We start from the raw sequence: 16,946 nt of genomic DNA on the forward strand, positions 1-16,946 counted from the left end.
TGAAGTAGATTGCCAGAGCCATTGCTAAAGGAATCAATTAGTTTCTCATTTAAGAGTTCCATTTTATCTTTCTACTTAAAGACAAATAAAATGTTCCCTTCTGTACATTTCCCACCAACATATACACTCACTTTTTTTGGGTCTATTTCCGAACAGAGATCCTGTTTCATTGCTTGCAAAACCCTTGGGGATCAAGTCTATGTGAAGAATGCACAAAAATTTTTGAAAAAACTATTAGATGGGACTTTTGATAGATTCCTACCCTGAAAGAAAGCAGTTACCTTATGTTTTTAAAATTTAATTTAGAAAAGACTTGTTTTTGTTTGCTGTCTTGATAAGTATCTAAAGGCACAATGATTTCATATGTTTTGAAACTTTAAGTAATGACAGTTACTTGCAAATACACTTTTAATCATGGAATTAATTTTTTTAAGTTTGCTTAAACTGTACTTGCTTTAACTAGTCTAAGGCGAGAGTGGGATGAGAGCTATGAATGATAAAATAATGCCCGGAACATTAACTCACATCATAACATATTTCACTCATTTCTTGGATTTATGCACCCTCTAGCAATTTACAGAATTTATTACAAAATAAACTGTGATCATGCGGCTTCCTGTTCTCTCATATATTTCACAAAGTAGGCAATTTTAGATGCCAAGGCTCTAGAAAAGACAATTACAGTGATTTCACATGAATATGTATAGACATTTTCTAATGGTAGATAATATTAAAGTGTTTATTATAAAAACAGTCCACTTTAACCTATAGTATATGTTAATCCATTTTACTTTGTTTATGTATTTTGGGTATATAATACTAAACTTTTTTCCAACAAAATGACATTAAGTGTGACACATGAGGTACAACTTGTGTGTTACATATAGGCCTTAGAGGTTTTAAGATGAGCTACTACTGAAGTTTGAGAGCCCTTAATGCTTTGTATGGAATGGTGGCCAATGATTTAATCAATCATACCTTCAATTTGAAACTTTCATAAAAACCACCAAATGACTGAGATTAGGGAGCTTCTAAGTTGATGAATATATTCACGTTTCAGGATGGTGGCGCACCCTAACTCTACAGAGACAGAGGCTCCTGAACTTGGAATCTTTCCAAACCACACCTTATGAATATGCTATTTATCTGGCTGCTCATTTGTATCTTTTATAATAAACTGTAATAGTAAATAGAGCACATTTCTGAGTTACATAGGTTGTTCTAGTAAATTATTAATCCTGAAAGGGGGGTTGTGGGAACCCTTGATTTTATACTTGGCCAGGCAGAATGTGGGTCACCTGGGAACTCGACTTGTGGCTGCCACTGGAATTGAGGGCAGTCTTGTGATTCCCCTAATTTGAGAAATCTGACCTAGCAGCAGGTAGGGTTGGAATTGCATTAATGGAAACCCAGTTGGTTTCAGTTAATTGGTTGTTGGTATAGAAATATGACATAGATGTCAGAAAAACTACGCAACCATGCTGGTCAATTTGTTTTGTGATTAAAAAGTGAATATTTTCATTGCCCTGGCCGGTTGGCTCAGTGGTAGAGCGTCGGCCTGGAGTGCAGAAGTCCCGGGTTCGATTCCCGGCCAGGGCACACAGGAGAAGCGCCCATCTGCTTCTCCACCCCTCCCCCTCTCCTTCCTCTCTGTCTCTCTCTTCCCCTCCCGCAGCTGAGGCTCCACTGGAGCAAAGATGGCTCGGGCGCTGGGGATGGCTCCTTGGCCTCTGCCCCAGGCGCTAGAGTGGCTCTGGTCGCAACAGAGTGATGCCCCGGAGGGGCAGAGCATCGCCCCCTGGTGGGCAGAGCTTCGCCCCTGGTGGGCGTGCCTGGTGGATCCCGGTCGGGCGCATGTGGGAGTCTGTCTGACTGTCTCTCCCCGTTTCCGGCTTCAGAAAAATACAGGAAAAAAAAGTGAATATTTTCATGTAAATTCCAAGAGTCATCTTTGGTTCTGGTTTTGTAAACTTTATTAGCTTCCATAGGTTATAGCCTTAATATCTTTAGGAGAATCATTGAGAGTCTTATAGTATGAAACTGAGTCAGCTAAAATTTAATGCTAAGCTGTTAGAAATCCCAAATGTAAAAGTGGCAACTTTAGATACAAGACTGCAGTAGCAATATTCTCTGGGAACTAGAAAATAAAATCACAATAGATAATGTACATGGTATTTAGCATAATACCTGGCATATAATAGATGTGAAATATATATGTACACATATTGTATATATGTTTATTTTTTCAAATGATTAAAGAAAACAATTTAAAGGATACAAACAAATATTTCATAAAGCATAGAGTCTCCATTTAGAGAAATGCAGAATGGGCATGGCAGGCAGGAAACTTTTGTAGGATAAAGAATAAAGAACAAGGAAGGAAAAACAATAGATAACTATCTAATTGGTTGGAGCAACATCATCAACCTTCTTTGGGTGAGAAGATGCAGAGTTGGCTTGGCATTTAGGGATTGGCCGACTAGATATACATGTGTTCATGGATATTTCAGGGACATGAAAATTATCTGAGTTTTCATTTGCTGATATGGCATCCTGATCAGGAGCTGCTCCTTCTTGGGCCAAGAGTTATTTCAAATACACACACACACCTCTTTATATTTCTAAGCCTCAGTAAAAGCAAGGATAATAATACCTACCTTATGTCACTTGGCTGCTATAAAGCTTAAATGCAACAACATGCTTAGCACAGTGCTTAAAATAAGAACTATTCAATATTATTTGTTATTATTGGTTTTGTTATTACAGGTATACACCTGAATAAATGATTGTCCCTAAGTCTTTTGTTAGATAGAGTAGCAGGTGTCCCCAAACTACGGGGCCTGTGGGCCGCAATGTGGCCCCCTGAGGCCATTTATCCAGCCCCCACTGCACTTCTGGAAGGGGCACCTCTTTCATTGGTGGTCAGTGAGAGGAGCACTGTATTTGGCAGCCCTCCAATGGTCTGAGGGACAGTGAACTGTCCCCCTGTGTAAAAAGTTTTGGGACCCCTGGAGTAGAGTATACAAGCCATTTAACTCCCTCTGAAACTCAGTTAACAAAATAAGGGTAATAAAAATTCATGTGTATTATAGAATCAGTGTGATGACTAAATAAGATGAAGCTCTCACTGTTGTACTTGGCACAAAGTAAGTATTCAATAAATAGTAGTGATAATGATAATGATTATGTCACCTTCCTTCTGGAAAATAAATATAGGTCAGCTGTCAGACCTTTACAGTTTAATTAATATTCTCCCAGAACTGTTTTTGTTTCTATTCTTAAATTCAGACTTTCAACATGCATGCCCATCTCTCTCCCTCCCTCCAACCCTCCCTCTCTCTTTCTCTCCACCATCTCCCCCATTTTTGCTCAGGATTTTGTATTCCAAGACAGCTATTTCTTCATGAAAGCACTCATTGCATGGATTGGCTTACTCTTTCAGGGTCCAGATGAATATTTCGATGAACACTTTTCATATTATGAAATAGAGATAGTTTTTTCCCCTTCTTTAGATATGAAAGGTCAAATCCTCAAATTGTTTATGAACTAAGGTCTGACCCCGCACTTATTTGACTCACTTCACTGACCTCACTATAATCTTGGCCCTGTCAGATCATGTCTTTGTTTAAAAATTGATATTTTTAGTCATCCTATATATTTGTATTAATTTTTATTTTAAAATTTTCTTTAAAATATTATTTATTTCAGTTGAGTTGAGTGCTTCACTTCCTATATCCTAGTCCAGTTTAAATACTAAGAGAACACCATAGAACTATAGATCCACTTGTGATAGTGAAATATAACTTTTCAGAGTACAAATATGGAAATCTACCATAAAAATAGTTAAATCTTTACTCTCTTTTGATTAATAAATACCAGAAAACTACCATTAATTTGGTAATTCTTTGAACTGAAATTGTATTTTAATTTATACAACAGTTTCTATACATTTTGGAAAATAATATGTTTTAGTGCAAGACTTATTCTTTCAGGATTTAGAAAAAACTCTGTGTATGCAGAGCTTTGTAGGCCTTTAATAATAGCTTTTCTTCCCTCCTCACTCCCTCTTCTCACAGATCTGAAAACACTTCTATTTTCCTTATTCTGTCTTTAGTTACTTTTGATGCATTTACAAAGTATATTTTTGAACAGTTCAGTACAGCTTTCCTTTTTCAGATTTTAATATCTCTAATGATCCTGTTCTTCCAATATTGTTCTGATTATTTAGCATCCAAATACAACCAGTACATGTGATTTTTTATTACACTGTTTTAAAATTTATAATTATGTCACAGCAAAATGTTTTTTTTTCCATTGAGTTTTTTTCTAGTAAAATGGAAATGCTGTCTTCTTTTGTGACAAGACACATGATATTTATAAATATTCCAATAGAAGTTATGGAAATTTCAAAGTTCTTAGATGAGATTTAACTGGAATTATTCATATTTTTCCCAATTAAGTCTTCATTCAAAATCATTAAGCATCTCTGGATCTTTGAAGAATTCAAATACTTGATTATGACTATAAGCTTGATAATAAAGTTTCACCAGGCATGTTTGAATATCATGAAAGATTATAATTCTGGGCTTTGGACTATGTCCTTTTCCCCATCCTTTTCTATTTTGGTGGCAGTGTTTTTGATCCATGCCAGTAGTTATTGCAGACATTTATGAGTTGTCAAATAATCATGAAACATCTGGGCTTTCACAGGCTGTAGTGTTGTGCAGTTAAAACTGAAGACTTTGGATTCAGGCTTCATGGGTTCAAATTCCATATAGTGCTTTAAACCAGTGGTCCCCAACCTTTTTTGGGCCATGGACCGATTTAATGTCAGAAAATATCTTTACGGACTGGCCTTTAGGGTGGGATGGATAAATGTATCACGTGATCGAGACAAGTATCAAGAGTGAGTCTTAGACGATGTAACAGAGGGAATCTGGTCATTTTTTAAAAATAAAACATCATTCAGACTTAAATATAAATAAAATTGAAATAATGTAAGTTATTTATTCTTTCTCGGTGGACCGGTACCAAATGGCCCACGGACCGGTACTAGTCCACAGCCCGGGGGTTGGTGGGGACCACTGTTTTAAACCACCATATACTAGTGGTTTTTTTGAGTAGATAATTTAACTTTCCTTCTCAGATACTCTATTAATTTATCTGTCAAATAAAGATAATGAGATCAACCTTACTGATTTCTTTTAAAGTTTAATATAAAATGTGATATGCTTTTCACTGTGACGCATAAGGGACACTCAATAAAATGTAATGTAGGGAGGATGATGGTGATGATGATAATGATGTTTAATTTTTGCAAAGAAAACTATATATTATGAGCTTAAGGATTTGGGATCTGTTATGCCCCACAGGGACCACTAACTACCAAGCTGTCTCAGAAAAGTAGTTGCCCTTATCTTTTGGGAAGTTTAATGGAGTCTCTAATTTTAAGAACCCAGAGTTTAACAAGATGGATAAAGAAAAAACAGGTTGTAAAATGTATCTTTTTAATGCTTGGGCTTGCTAGGTAGTTAGGTTTTTTTAAAAGGCTAACATGTGAGACTCAGAGACATGAACAAGAATGTGATGGCAACAGGGGTGGGGGGTGGGGGGAGGGAGGATGGGGCAAAGAAGGATAGAGGGGTTGGGGGAGGGGAGGGGCACAAGAAAACCAGATAGAAGGTGACAGAAGACAATTTAACTTTGGGGAAGGGGTACACAGCACAATCAAATGTCAAAATAATCTAGAGATGTTTTCTTTCAACATATGTACCCTGATTTATCAATGTCACTGCATTAAATTTAATAAATAAATTTAAAAAAGGCTAACATGAAAATAGGGAGAGTGAGAGAAATAGTGTTTCTAGCAAACAGTGAGTAGTAGTACTTCGCTGTTTCTCACATATGATTTACAGGATTCCCACCTGCAACTAGAAGAGGTTTTTAGATGCAGACTCCTGTGCCCATTTATTTTTCTCTTTAATTATATTTCATTCAAGTCACAGTAAGGTTTGAAAATCCATTAGTTTGGTGAAATCATGTAGATATAGGTTCAAATCCTTATTTAGCCACTTATTAACTGTATCCACGACTTAGATCCTTTTCATATGTCATTCCCAAAGCTACTCTTAGCTCCCTAGTCCATTCTTTTCTCTTGTTATTATACAATCTACACCAACAGCACAAACTCAATTAGGTAGTTGTATAACCAACCATCTTTCTCCCTGAGATGATTGAGGTATTATCAGTTGACTAAATCTTAATGAACTTGTACAATTTTCTAGCTGACAACTATTTTCTGTTTACTTCTAATGTCAATCATTGGTTTTGACATAGCTGCCTGTTCTCCTTCTTAATTTCTATGGAGTTTGAGTTATTACATTGACAAATTAGATACCAAGTGTTGTTTACTTTTTTATTAGTTTACATGCCTTACAACAAACTCAAGGGCAAATACTGGAATCTAAAACTACAGTTTGTGAAGCCTGGATACTTTATGATCACTCAATACTTTCTTACACCCCCATGTGATAATGCTCAATATCTTGTTCAATAAAAAACAGCATTACCCTGGCTGGTTGGCTCAGTGGTAGAGCATTGGCCCAGAAGCATGTGGATGTCCTAGGTTTGATTCCTAGTCGGGGCACACAGGAGAAGCATCCATCTGCTTCTCCATTGCTCCCCCTTTCACTTCTCTCTTTCTATCTCTCTCTCTTCCCCTTCTGCAGGCTTGGCTGGATTTGAGCAAGTTGGCCCCAGGCACTGAGGATGGCTCCATGGCTTCTGCCTCAGGCACTAGGAAGAGCTCCATTGCTGAGCAACGGAGCAACACCCCAGATGGGCAGAGCACTACCACCTAGTGGGCTTGCTGGGTGGATCCCAGTAGGAGCACATATGGGATTCTGTCTCTGCCTCCCTTCCCCTCAGCGAATAAAAAATAAATAAAAAGAGATAGCAGAAGTGCTGGGTATGGGCAAGATGGACTGAGAGGCTGCATGTAAAATGGAACTAAAAAATTAGCAATATTTTCATTATCAGAGATAAAAGGAAAGAGCTTTCCTGAGAGAGGCAACAGAAAGAGTAAAGACTGGTGAATGACAGAATGTTGTATGTTCTAGAAATAGTTTATTTTTCACAGTATGGTATGAGAACCATCTGCTTCAGAAATCTCATGAAATTATTGTGCATATTTCATTCATGGATATTGTAAATCTGTTGAATTAGGATCTTTTAGAATGTGATTCAAGACATTGCATTTTGAACAACAGGTACAGCATCCAAAAGTATGAAGTAGTTATATATAACTAAGGTTATGGAGCTCAACCACTATCTTTCTTAAAGGTCTGAAAACTACGTAGTTTTGAAATGCATACTTCCTTTCTGAGAGTGGCAGTGTTTGCATTAGTCTCAGTCCACGGAATGAATTGAGATATAATACATAGGAATCTAGAAGATAAAGAAAAAAAATTATCTGAAGTAAATGGTTTGTTGTGTGTGTGAGACAAAGAGAGGGAGGGAGAGGGAGAGAGAGAAGAGGAGAGGGGAGAGAGAAAGAAAATAGGATAATAGTGCAAAGAAGCCCTGATATGATTTGAAGTACCAGAGAATACGCAGTAAGAAAGTATATATATGCAGCCTGGATATTTGGGACCATGGTTATTAGATAGACTCAAATGAAGAGTATGGTAGTGAGAGAAAAGTTAAGTGATTTTATTGAATTAAATACTTATTTTATTATATTTACAAAGTTCTTTCACATATATTCTCGTATATCCATATCAATACTCATAATAACCTACAAGCACAAGTACTCATGCCCCTCTTTTGGACATTAAGAAGCTGGGGCCCAGAATAATTGTGACTTCTTATGATCACATATCTAGTGAGTAGAACAGTTTTTTTTTTCTGTATTTTTCTGAAGCCGGAAACAGGGAGAGACAGTCAGACAGACTCCCGCATGCGCCCGACCGGGATCCACCCGGCACGCCCACCAGGGGGCGACACTCTGCCGACCAGGGGGCGATGCTCTGCCCCTCCGGGCGTCGCTCTGTAGCGACCAGAGCTACTCTAGCGCCTGGGGCAGAGGCCGAGGAGCCATCCCCAGTGCCCAGGCCATCTTTGCTCCAGTGGAGCCTCGGCTGCGGGAGGGCTGCGGGAGGTGAAGAGAGAGACAGAGAGGAAAGAGAGGGGAAGGGGTGAAGAAGCAGATGGGCGCTTCTCCTGTGTGCCCTGGCCGGGAATCGAACCCGGGACTTCTGCACACCAGGCAGACGCTCTACCACTGAGCCAATCGGCCAGGGCCAAGAACAATTTTTAAATTAAATTTATTGAGGTAATATTGGTTTAATAACATTATAAATTTTAGGTGTACATTATAATTTAATATCTTTATACGCTATTATGTTCTTACCATTCAAATTCTACTTTCCTTCTGTAACCATATATTTGTCCCATTTTACCCAACTTGCCCTCTCCGTATGACCCTTCTCTGATAACTACCATTCTGTCGTCTGTATCCCTGAGTTTGTTTTTTTGTCTCTTTTGTTAGTTCATTTCTTACTTTTTTTAGTTTTATATTCCACATATGAGTGAAATCATATGGTTTTTGTCCTTTTCCATCTTATTTCACTTAGCCTAACACCATTAAGACCCATTCATGTTTTTGCAGGTGGCAATATTTTCCATGTCTTGATTATTGTTAAAAATGACGAAGCAAGCATAGGAGTACATATATCTTTTGAATAAGTGCTTTCATATTTTTACGGTAAATACACAGAAGAGGAATTGCTAGATCATACGAAATTTCAATAGTTAATTTTTTTCTATTCTTATTATTTTGAGAAACCTCCATACAGTTTTCAATACTGGTTGCACCAGTTTACAATCGCAACATTGTGTGAGGGCTCCCTCTTTCTCCACATTCTCTCTAACACTTGTTATTGGTTGCCTTTTTTTTTTTTTTTTTTTGGTATTTTTCTGAAGCTGGAAACGGGGAGAGACAGTCAGACAGACTCCCGCATGCGCCTGACTGGGATCCACCCGGCACGCTCACCAGGGGCGACGCTCTGCCCACCAGGGGGTGATGCTCTGCCCCTCCGGGGCATCGCTCTGTTGCGACCAGAGCCACTCCAGCACCTGGGGCAGAGGCCAAGGAGTCATTCCCAGCCCCCGGGGCATCTTTGCTCCAATGGAGCCTCGCTGTGGGAGGGGAAGGGAGAGACAGAGAGGAAGGGGGAGTGGAGAAGCAAATGGGCGCTTCTCCTATGTGCCCTGGTCGGGAATCGAACCCGGGTACCCCGCACGCCAGGCCGACACTCTACCGCTGAGCCAACCGGCCAGGGCCTATTGGTTGCCTTTTTGATAATAGTTATTCTAACATGTGTGAGGTAATATCTCATTGTGGTTTTGATTTGCATTTCTTTAATATTCCTGTTGGCCATTTGTATGTTTTCCTTGGGAAAATATCTATTTAGATCCTCAGCTCATTTTTTTTTAAAAATATTGAATTTATTGGGGTGACATTGGTTAATAAAATAATACAGGTTTCAAGGTTCACAATTCCACAGTACACCAACTGTATATTGACCATTTGCCCATATTTAAGTAAATTGTTTTCCTGTTGTTTTTGAGTTGTAGGAGTTCTTTATATATTTTGAATATTACCCCCTTATTGAAACTATAATTTGCAAATAGCTTCTGCTATTTGGTTCACTATTTTTTAAAAAAAATACTTTCAGTGGTTTCTTTTGCTTTGTATAAGCTTGTCAATTTGATGTAGTCCCATTTGTTTATTTTTGCTTTCCTTCTCCTTGTTTTTGGAGTTATATCCACAAAATACATTACTAAGATCAAGGTCCAGAAGCTTAGTGCTTACGTTTTTTTTTTTCTTATGTATTTTATTGTTTCAAGTCTTATTTTGAAGTCTATAATGCATTTTGAGTTAATTTTGGGGTATGGTGTAAGATAGTGGTCTAATTTCATTCTTTTGCATAAGGCTGTCCAGTTTTCCAAACACCATTCATTGAAGAAACTTTTCTTTCTGCATTGTATAATTTTGGCTTCTTTGTCATAAATCAGTTGCCCATAAATATATGGCTGTATTTCTGGGATCTCAATTCCGTTTCACTTGTCTATGTGTTTTTCTGCCTATGCCATACTATTTGTTTGTTTGTTTGTTTATTTGTCTTTTCTGACAGAGACAGAGAGAGACAGAGAGAAGGACAGATAAAGACAGACAGGCAGAAAGGGAGAGAGATAAGAAGCATCGATTCTTTGTTGTGGCTCCATAGTATCCTTAGTTGTTCATTGATTGCTTTCTCATATATGCCTTGACTAGGGTGCTACAGCAGAGCAGGTGACCCCTTGCTCAAGCCAGCGACCTTGAGCTCAAGCTGGTGAGCCTTACTCAAACCAGATGAGCCTGTGCTCAAGCTAATGACCTTGGGGTTTTGAACCTGGGTCCTCTGCATCTCAGTTTGATGCTCTATCCACTGTGCCACCACCTGGTCAGGCTGCCATATTGTTTTGATTACTATAGCCTTGTAGTATAATTTCAATTTGGGTTTGTGATACCTCTGGCTTTTTTTTTTTTTTTTTTTTTTGGACTGCTTGGGTATTTGAGGTCTTTTGTAGTTTCATACAAATTTGAAGATTTTATGATTCAAATATTTTATTTTATTAATGTGGCATATCATGTTCATTGATTTGCTTATTTTGAACTGTCTTTTCATTCCTGGAATGAATCCTACTTGATTGTGGTGTGAGATCTTTTAATCTGCTGTATTCGATTTGCTACTATGTTCTTGAGGATTTTTACATCTATGTTCATCAGAAATATTGGCTTGTAATTATTTTGTGATACCCCTTTTCTGTTTTTCATATAAAGGTAACACTGGCTTCATAAAATGAGTTAAGAAGTGTTCCCTTCTCTTCATTTTTTGGGAAAAATTTGAGAAGGATAAATATTAAATCTTCTTTGAATGTTTGGTAGACTTCACCAGTGAAGCCATTTGGTCCTGGATCTGTTTTTATTGGAATATTTTTTAATTACTTTTTCAATTTCCTTACTAGTGATTGGTTTGTACAGGTTTTTAAATTCTCTATGATTTGATCTTGGAGGTTGTCTGCCTCCAAGAATTCATCTATTTCCTATAGATTGTCTAGCTTGGTGGAACATAGCCTTTCATAGAATTCTTGTATAATTCTTTGTACCTTTATGGTATTTGTTGTAACTTCTCTTTCATTTCTGATTTTATTTATTTGAGTCTTCTCTCTTTTTTCCTTACTGAGTCTAGGGAAAGATTTGCCCGTTTTTTTTTTTTTTTTGTTTTTTTTTAATCTGGCTCTTTGTTTAATTAACTGTTTCTATTGACTAAAATATTTGTTAAGGTCCTAGCCAGTTGGCTCAGCGGTAGAACATTGCCCAGCATGTGGACATCCTGGGTTCAATTCCCAGTCAGGGCACATAGGAGTAGTGACCATCTGCTTCTTTACCTCTTCCCTTCCCATAGTCATGGTTCAAATGAGCAAGTTGGACCCAGGCACTGAGGATGGCTCTGTGGCCTCACTTCAGGTGCTAAAAGAACTTGGTTGCCAGGCAACTGAGCAGCAGTGCCAGATGGGCAAAATATCAGCCTCAGACGGGAGTTTCCAGGTGGATTCCAGTTGGGGCACATGCAGGAGTCTGTCTGTCTGCCTCCCTGCCTCTTACTTGATTAAAAAAAATTATTAAAACTCTCTTCTCTTTCTTCTTCCATCTAGATATCTGTCTTTGAACTCACTAATTATATCACCCATCTGGTCTGCTGTATTTTCAGTGCTTTCTAATGCATTCTTCATCTCACTTATTAAGTGTTTCAGGTACAAAACTTTTCTGTGTGTGTCTTTTTTTTAGAGTTTTCAATATCTTTGGTACAGTACTCTTTGTTCATTAGTTATATTTCTGAGCTCATTGAACTGTCCTTCTAAATTTTCTTGTATCTCATTGAGTTTATTCATGACTGCTGTCTAATATTCTCACCTAATTTTAAAATGTTAATCAACAGAGGCACATTTCCATAAACACTTAAACTGAAACTCATCTTTCATGAACATTGAGATACACTGTCTATATACAGCACACAACTTCATGCTTGTTGTCTTATTGTGTATTTTTCATCTTTCAATTTTTTACCTTCTCAAACTAGACAGGCAGATGGTAAAAAACCACTTGAATATATGAAGTCATCTTTGAACTTCAACCAATTTTGAATAGATCTTCTAGTAGCTCCTGTGTCAAGCATTTGGTTAACAACTTTAAGAAAGATTTTTTCCTGTTCACAAACATAAAACAGTTTAGGACTTGGAGAGAGGAAGATAAAACCCTGGGTAGAGTCAGAGATGCTAACAAAGCATTTTTACTTATTTTTTTCCTTTGTCTGTCTATTTTCTGGCTTGGTTCTTGATCCCAAAAGTTGATATACTGTACTTTCTTTGAATTCCTTTCCTTCTTATTTAGAATTTGATTAAAACAAGTTTTAGTTGAATGATGAAAAATCCGATAGTAACATTTTATAGTTCTTACAATGTCAATAAAATAAATCCAGTTAGTATTCTCATGAGAGAAGAACCATCAGAGTGATGCATTGGGGTTTAAATAAGGTCTTCTGAGACATTGGGATCAAGCCAGGGACCTTTGGGCTCAAGCCAGCAACTATGGGGTCATGCCTCATGTTCCATGCTTAAGCTGGCAACCCTGCACTAAAGCTGACGAGCCCATACTCAAGCTGGATGAGCCCATACTCAAGCCAACGACTACGTGGTTAGAACATAGGCCCTCAGCATCCCAGGTCTATGCTGTATCCACTGTGCCACTGCCTGGCCTGATAAGGCTGATCTGTATGTTTTAAAATTATGGACTTGTGATACGTTTCCTTCTTCTTCTTTTTTTTTTTTTTTGTATTTTTCCAAAGTGAGAAGCGGGTGTGGGGGGATGCAGACCGACAGGCTCCCGCATGCCCCTGACTGAGATCCACCCAGCATGCCCACCAGGGGGTGATGCTTGGCCCCTCTAGGGCAGTGGTTCCCAACCCCCCGGCCACGGACCGGTACCGGTCAGTGGGCCATTTGGTACTGGTCCACAGAGAAAGAATAAATAACTTATATTATTTCTGTTTTATTTATATTTAAGTCTGAACTATGTTTTATTTTTTAAAAATGACCAGATTCCCTCTGTTAAATCCATCTAAGACTCACTCTTTTTTTTTTTTTAATAATTTTATTTTTTTAATGGGGCAACATCAATAAATCAGGATACATATATTCAAAGATAACTAGTCCAGGTTATCTTGTTGTTCAATTATGTTGCATACCCATCACCCAAAGTCAGATTGTCCTCTGTCACCTTCTATCTAGTTTTCCTTGTGCCCCTCCCCCTTTCCCTCTCCTTTTGCCCCCTTTCCCCGTAACCACCACACTCTTATCAATGTCTCTTAGTTTCACTTTTATGTCCCACCTACGTATGGAATAATGCAGTTCCTGTTTTTTTCTGATTTACTTATTTCGCTTTGTATCATGTTATCAAGATCCCACCATTTTGCTGTAAATGATCCGATGTCATCATTTCTTATGGATGAGTAGTATTCCATAGTGTATATGTGCCACATCTTCTTTATCCAGTCATCTATTGACGGGCTTTTTGGTTGTTTCCATGTTGGAGAGGCTGTGGAGAAAAAGGAACCCTCATACACTGTTGGTGGGAATGTAAAGTAGTACAACCATTATGGAATAAAGTATGGTGGTTCCTCAAAAAACTGAAAATAGAACTACCTTATGACTCAGCAATCCCTCTACTGGGTATATACCCCAAAAACTCAGAAACATTGATACGTAAAGACACATGCAGCCCCATGTTCATTGCAGCATTGTTCACAGTGGCCAGGACATGGAAAGACTCACTCTTGACACTTGTCTCGGTCACGTGATACATTTATCCGTCCCACCCTAAAGGCTGGTCCGTGAAAATATTTTCTGATATTAAATTGGTCTGTGGCCCAAAAAAGGTTGGGGACCACTGCTCTAGGGTGCTGCTCCACTGCAGTTGGAGCTATTCTAGCTCCTGAGGTGGAGGCCATGGAGCTGTCCTCAGTGCCTGGGCCAGTTTTGCTCCAATGGCTGTGAGAGGGGAAGAGAGAGAGAGAAAGGAGAGGCGAAAGGGTGGAGAAGCAGATGGGTGCTTCTCCTGTGTGCCCTGGCCCGGAATCAAACCCAAGACTTCCACATGCTGAGCCAATGCTCTACCGCTAAGCCAACCAGCCAGGGCCAAGACGTTTCCTTCTTAATCGAAGAGATAATTCCTTTTATAACTCAAGTTTGATGTGTACTTCTTCCTCTTCACTTTTTCTCTCCTTTCTATAAATTATTTACTATGGCTTGTGAAGATATGCATTAATTGGTATACAGTAGCCTAACTTATATAGTCTACCAACTTCAGCTATGCTTTTTTTAAGAACAAATTTTTTATGACCGAGTTCTGGTTATTCATAAGGGGAGCTGCATGTACATTTAAAAATGCAGGATGCTTTGGCTATTCGGGGTTTTTTATAGTTCCATATAAATCTGATGATTTTTTGCTCTATTTCTTTAAAAAATGTCATTGGAATTTTGATGGGAATTGCATTAAATTTGTATATTGCGTTGGGTAATATGGCCATCTTGATTATATTTATTCTTCCTAAACAAGAACAAGGTATATTCTTCCATCTCATTATATCTTTTTCGATTTCCCTTAACAATGGTTTATAGTTTTCATTATATAAGTCCTTTACATTCTTTGTTATGTTTATTCCTAAGTATTTTATTTTTTTTTTGTTGCAATCATGAAGGGGATTATTCTTTTGAGTTCGTTCTCAAATGTTTCATTGTTGGCATATAGAAAGGCTATTGACTTCTGTATGTTAATTTTGTATCCTGCGACCTTACTGTATTGGCTTATTGTTTCTAGTAGTCTTTTTGTGGATTATTTAAAAAAAATAATTGAAATCATATATTACAAAAAAAATGCAGGATGTTTTTAAACCTTAATGTAAGCTTTTTTCCCCTCACTAAATGGTATCCACAAACACATGTGGCATTTTTTTATTTGTTCTAGTAGTTTTATTGGAATCAGGCAGGTATTGAACGTATCTTAATGTGTCCCTTCCCTTGGCTGATGGAAGAGCTAAAGACCTTTATTCTGTGCCCTGTTGCCCCAACTGAATAACCTGAAACCATGGTCATCTCCTTTCCAGACCAGATCATTCCATGCAAATAAGTTCTCAGCCTCAAAGGAAGGTTTGGTGAGGTCCCCACTCTGTGCTAGGCTAGATGACAGTATTACTTCAATATACCAGACATCTTGATAGGAAAAGGCAAAATAATTGCAACTGTGCTTTCAATGGAAAATTTTAACATTGCAAATAAATTACATCTGTGTTTGCATAAATAGTAATTTCAAAAAGTTGTCCAGCTTTCAATTTGGTCAAACTGATTACATAGTGGCGCAGTAAGAAAGACTGGTATTTCCAGACCTTCTCTAATCACACCTTCATCTACATGAACCCCATAGATCAAACTGACCAGATGTTATTATGAGAATTGTACTCTGAAGTGCTCAGCAGTTGTGTGTTTATTTAGGAAATGAGTGTATTCAGTACTGCCTCAAGGAAAATATATTTGATAACATACCATCTGGTAGAGAGTAGAAAAATACAGTTTTAACTTATACCATAAGTGCTAATGTAAATTTCTGATCTTAAAAAAAAAAAAGCCTACTGGATTTAAGTGAATACTACATAATTAAAGAAATTTCCGAAGACTTTATGAAGCAAGGAACACCTAGCTCGCTCCTTATTATCATGAACTAAGTTGGACAATATAATCTATATTATTATTGCTTGCTTTTTAATAGATTTTATGCAATATCATTTTGAATCCATTTTTAATTTTAGTTCTAGACTTTAACAAAAATAAATGCCTGAAAATGTATGGCCAAAATATGTTTAAGACGGAAATAACTACCTAAAGTTTTTTTAACTCTTAAAATAAATTTTATAATTTACTTTTATAGTTTTTCTTCTATTAGTTTAAAACCATTGATCTTTTCATTGTCTTTATTGGTTATCTTCCCCCTTTCAAATCTTAGAATGAAAGATTTCCTAATAATTTAGCCTGACCTGTGGTGGGACAGTGGATACAGCGTGACCTAGAATGCTGAGGTCACTGGTTCTAGTCCCTGGGCTTGCCTGGTCAAGGCACATATAAGAAGCAACTACTTATTACAAGTAGATCCTTCCTGATTCCCCTCTCTCTTTCTCTTTCTCTCTCTCCCCCCCTTCAAACATGATAAATAAAATTTAAAAAAAATTCCTAATAATTTAGAGACATTTTGGAATTATTTCTTTTTTACAGCATGCTTAATTAAACTTTCATTCATATAATGCAGTGGTAATGATCATGAATTCAAACTGTTTACTTTGAATTTCTGTTCCACTATTTTCTAAGTGTGTTTTCTTAGGCAAATTTAATTGCTCTAAGAACTGTTTGCTAATCTATTAACATGAGATAATGCATGTAAAGTGCTTAGGGTAATATTTAGCCTATGACATAAATATTTTAAAAATTGCAACTATCACAAGCATTTTACTATAGTGTGGCAGATTGAATTTAGTGTTCTACTAAATTCTAAACTTTTCTAAAACAAAAATAGTGTCTTTTCCTTTTATGCCTCCTGAAGAGGTAGGCTGTGAAACAAGAACTAATTTACAAGATTTGTGGCAGAGGAGATGTTAAATTTTACTGCTAGGATAGTTCATATACCTTAGACTGAAGCCTGACCAGGTGGTATCTCAGTGGTTAGAGTGCCGGACTGGCATGCGGAGGACCCAGGTTCAAAACCCAGGTCGTGGGCTTGAGCGTGGCCTCATCTGGCT

General features: G+C 37.6%; 1 protein-coding gene and 2 non-coding genes across 3 annotated transcripts in view; 2 read left to right on the forward strand and 1 right to left on the reverse strand.

Annotated features, from left to right (window-relative positions):
- The window catches only part of SH3BGRL (SH3 domain binding glutamate rich protein like), an 83,750-nt gene that overhangs the window by 23,575 nt on the left and 43,229 nt on the right, over window positions 1-16,946 (forward strand). The gene's annotated exons all lie outside the window — the stretch shown is intronic.
- On the forward strand, window positions 1,524-1,599 carry TRNAS-GGA (transfer RNA serine (anticodon GGA)). The gene has a single exon. It is a non-coding gene; the product is annotated as a tRNA-Ser (tRNA).
- Window positions 8,226-8,301, reverse strand: TRNAT-GGU (transfer RNA threonine (anticodon GGU)). The gene has a single exon. It is a non-coding gene; the product is annotated as a tRNA-Thr (tRNA).

The sequence above is a fragment of the Saccopteryx leptura genome, chromosome X, assembly GCF_036850995.1.
Source record: "Saccopteryx leptura isolate mSacLep1 chromosome X, mSacLep1_pri_phased_curated, whole genome shotgun sequence".
In the NCBI taxonomy this organism is placed as follows: domain Eukaryota; kingdom Metazoa; phylum Chordata; class Mammalia; order Chiroptera; family Emballonuridae; genus Saccopteryx; species Saccopteryx leptura.